This window comes from Tamandua tetradactyla, chromosome 1 (assembly GCF_023851605.1).
Source record: "Tamandua tetradactyla isolate mTamTet1 chromosome 1, mTamTet1.pri, whole genome shotgun sequence".
Classification (NCBI taxonomy): Eukaryota; Metazoa; Chordata; class Mammalia; order Pilosa; family Myrmecophagidae; genus Tamandua; species Tamandua tetradactyla.
Window position 1 is genome coordinate 125,993,056 of NC_135327.1, and position 4,707 is coordinate 125,997,762.

The 4,707-nt window shown below is 43.3% G+C and overlaps 1 pseudogene; it reads right to left on the reverse strand.

Annotated features, from left to right (window-relative positions):
• Positions 1-2,686: 2,686 nt before the first annotated feature.
• Positions 2,687-4,036, reverse strand: LOC143681293 (mitochondrial glutathione transporter SLC25A39 pseudogene; annotated as a pseudogene).
• Positions 4,037-4,707: the final 671 nt, after the last annotated feature.

A 4,707-nucleotide genomic window follows, 5' to 3' on the forward strand; every position in this document is an offset into this window, starting at 1 on the left:
AGGACTACATCTGTGCAATTGTCTGAAGACAACAATGAAAAGAGAAAAGTATGTGTTGGACATGAAACTGGTCAAGAACAGAACAGTCCCACTGTTGAGACTGACTGATCAATGAAATGGGATGACAAAAGACCTGTCTATTCATATTTGCTTTTGTTTCTGTAGCAAAAAAAGAATTAAGAATGATTGAGTTGCCATTGGTAAAGGAAAAGAGAAATTCAACATGGAAAAAGAAATTGTAGCAGCATACCTACCTCCCTTGAGACCCAGCAATGTGTAATAAGAATAGTAAGGACTTTGGAGTCAGATAGGATCAACTCAGAATCCTGCCTCTGTCAGATATTTATCTATGTGACCATAGGCAAGACACTTAATCCATTTCATCTGTAATGTGGGCATAATCTAATTTACCTCACAGGGTTAAATTTGATAATGGATGTAAAGTGCTTTGCCTGGAGCCAAGCACTGAAAACCATAAATGGTGGCTACCATCATTATTATATAGCTGTGGGCCTTTGAGCAATTTACTTATCTTCCTTGAACTTCACTTTCCTCCTGTATGCCACAGGAATAACAATAGCTGCTCCTAGGATTATTGTAAGGATTACATTGATAATAAATGTGAGTGCACTTATTATACAAAAAAAAAAAAAAGACATTCAACAACTATCAGTTCTTTCTCTACCCCTTCCCTCTCTATCTTTCTATTGATTTGGACATTTGTATGGGGTCCCTGATGGGACAGGATGAAAAAAACTTTTTAAATGATAAAAGTATATAACTTTGAGGGTATGTATGTGGTGTTTTTGTTTTTTGTTTTTTTTTATTACATGGGCAGGCACCAGGAACTGAACCCGGGTCTTTGGCATGGCAGGCAAGAACTCTGCCACTGAGCCACCATTGCCTGCCCTGTATGTGTGTTTTTTTTATGTTTTCTTTTATTGTGAAATATAATGTATATACAAAAAAGCAATAAATTTCTAGGTACATTTTAACAAACAGTTATACAGCAGATTCTAAAGTTTGGTATGGGTTACAGTTTCACAGCTTTCCTTTTTTTTTTTCTAGCTGCTCCAAGACACTGGAAATCATAAGAAATATATAATGATTCAGCAGTCATACTCATTTGTTAAATCCTCTCTTCTCTGTTATACTCCTCCTTCTCTTCTTTAAGAATAAAACTTATAACTTTTATCGTGTCTACTATTAAGTAGACTAAATCTGAAATTATTCTTCTTTCTTGATGAGGAAAGAGATCAAAGCCACATCTTACAAATGACTCTATCCTTGTGGAGGTGACCTTTATTCTTTACTAGCAAATCTCATTAATGACAAAATTATTTTCATGAAATTGTAGAAGATAAATATATTACTGCTCTATGAAATGTAATCAATCCTCTCAAAGAGAGGACCTCCTCACAAAGAAAATATTTCATTCCAGGTGTTTCCTTTTCTCTTATGAATGAAAGATAAAATACTTAATAATATGTGAAAATAAATGCTGTCGATAAATGTGATTCTCTTTTCTTAAGATAGTACCAAGTATGTGCTCTCTTTGCAGCTTTGTGTACAAAATAAAGCATGGTTTGAGATGAGTTAGGATGCCCAGGAGGAAGTTAGGTAGCCAAATTTCATTGAACAAGCAAATAATTAACTAAAGTCAGTACCTTAGTTAATATGTAGGTGAACTTTCATTCATTTATTTTCAGAAATAGGCTGCCAAGTTGCTGATCCCTGTTGAGGAGAAAGGTATAGTAGCTTTGAATAGTCAAGTGCATAGAAGGGTCTTGTATCAGCCCACACCCCAGCAGGAAACAAAAGAGCACTCCAAAGGGGAGAAAGTGGGATGTTGAAGCTGGGTAATGGGTATGTGGGCGCCTTCACACTGTTCTCTCTCTATTTTTTTCTGTTTGAACTTGCCTATAAATATATATGTATATTTATAAACAAAGGAGGGGGGGCATAAAAGAAAGATTAATGAAAGAATTATTTACAAAGGTGTGGACAAGGGTTAAAGGAAAACAGCAAAGACAGGTGAGCACCACCTCCTCCCCACCTCTTTAACAGTGGGAAGTGCTACCATGCTACCAACCCAGGCTTGAAAGCACAGGGGAGGGAGTGGCTCCTGGAACCCAGGGAGACCGGTAGCTATGGGGAAGGAAGAGCCACATTTCAGGAATTGTGGCCTTCGGTAAAGGAATGCAGCCACCGTCATCCAAGGCCTCCTACATAATTTGTGTGGCCCATTGCAAAATGGAAAAGGGAAGAAAAAAGTGTAAAGGAACCAAAAATATAGAGCTCTGTTCTTTATGCCGTGGTCTCTCTCTTAACTTGCCATGGTGGGGTTTTGTTTTTGTTGCTTTTTTTTCTTTCAAAATTTATCATCTGTATTATCATGGGATTATCAGGAATGGAGGGTGACAGACTGAACCAGGTTTTGGCTCCAGGGGGCAGGTACAGCTACAGAAAACACAGAAGTAAACAAAGTTGGGGAAAAGGACAGCAATTAGCACATTTGGTCTTGAACTGGGAGGTGGGAAAGTGATAACACTTGAGGTTCGAGAATGGCCAGCAGAAGGAAAACAAGGCCCCTTACCTCAGTGCTACGGAAAAGGCACTGTGCTCAGTCTCCTCACGGGCTCTTCTCTCCCCATCCATGGAAGAAATGGGGTCCTCATCTCACCCCTTAAAAGGGCCCCGAGGCCACTTCTGGTTGGGCCTCAGAAGGAAGCCCCTGCCCTATCAAAAAATGCTGATCACGATGGTCGGGAGAAAAGCTGTGAAGACTGGTGCCGCTCGGAGTCCGGATCCTCCACAGCCGCAGCCAGGTGAAGTCGGCACGTGCAGTGTTATTCTCGCAGCCTCTATGGCCCCCCGGCGTCACGTCACTTCCGGGGTCCCCCAGGTCAAGGGGCAGAGCCAGTATGGCTGCCACCATCCCTGAGATGTCACCAGCCACAACGCCAACGCCCCTGGATGTCTGGTCCTTTGACCTGGCCCCACTCAGCCAGCGCTTCACCAGTTTATAGTTGCAGCAATTCAGGGCTGAGAAGGGCACATCCCAAAGGGCAGTGGGGCCCTGGCCCAGTCACAGGGAGCACCAGCCACCCTGAGCCACCGCAGCCCGGATACCAGTATGACCCTGCTGAGCCTGCCGCCTTTTAAGCACCAGCTCGAGGGGGTTGATCACACGCAGTGCCCAAATGGGACAGCGCCAGCCTCCATGGGTGCATACAGGTCAGTGCTTGGCCACATAGGTATGTCGAGTACTGGTTATGTTGAAGTAATGGTAGTTGTTGGCACCGTAAATACTAGGGCGCCTGGAGACCACGGCACAGAGTTCAGTGCCCAAGTGTCTCACAGTCTTCACAAAGGCATCCATGGTGCCAGTGAAGCGGGTGGGGTCCTGAAACCAGGTGACACGGCGGCACAGTTTGGGTACAGTTACAGAGATTCCAGGACACTGTTGCAGTGCAGGAGGCACTTCCATTTGGCGTAGAAGAGGATCCAGAGTTTGGAGAAATGTGTCAGTTCACCGGCCACGGAGGGGCGCTGAGACAGCAAGTGTACCTCCACCTCTGCCCCTCCCACCCTATCTTTCAGCAGCCACCGACATCCAGGGAAGCAGCTCCTCCCCTTTCTACACACCCAGCCCCAAAGCTGACCCCAGCCCCCGGCGCCATGTCCCTTCTTTCCCCTTTTGTAAGTTTGTGAAAAGGAAAGAAAGGTAAACCGAGTTTGGCTGGTGCGCCACCCTCCAGCTGTGACTTTTAACAACAGAAGACTCTGTGTGACTGCAATTTCTGTACATTTCCAATTTGATATATTAAAGATTTATTTAGCTATTAAAAAAGAAAAGGAGTGACACTTCAGGAGGGTCATGAAGAAGGAGGTGGCTACAGCCCCGGCGCCTCAGGCAGCCACATGTTGGTCAGTCATCTTATCGTTTCGAACCTGGATCTAGACCTGTGCTCACGCTGCTTGGAGCGGGAGGTGGGAAGGCCTGTGGCGACCCTGTGGCAGATGCAGAATTCATGCATACTCCTCTCACACCGATGCCAACTCTGAGCTGGGTTTGTTAGTTTGTCCTTTAATGTCATTCTAAGTAAAGAAAAAATTAAAAATTGCAATTGCTAGAGTGAATTTTACCTTTTATCTTTATATTGTTGCAATGCCTATTTTAAATTCAAGTATAAAAGCATTTCACTGTTATGTGAAATCAACAAAATTGAACAACTTGTAGTTAGTTTTCGTGCAGGACACTGGAATTGCACAAAACTAACTCGACTTTTTTTTTTTTTTTTTCCACTTCTTGATACATGCACGTTCTACCATCACTTCCTACTTTCAGTTTACTGCGGACAAGGAAATAATTGAAAGGAAATGGAACTATTGGTTGCCTTGCCTTTTCCTTTTTCTTCTCTGGCATCATTTTCAGCATAAGTGGCCACTATAGGGAGGTAACAAAGTAAGAAGGATATGGTAAAATTCCTTGTTTGTGTTTCTTAGAATGTCATTGCCTTTTTTCTGTGTTTGAAGCAAGTTCTAGTTGGAGTAGGTAGCTTGGTCTCTTGCAGCTCTCAGTTTCCCACTCTCCCACCCCTTACTCTATCATGGACTTTAATACACTTAACCACCTACCTGCTCTGAATCTTGCTGGACTCCCATGCATCATGGGCATCACCAATGCTATAGGCAAATGGAAGG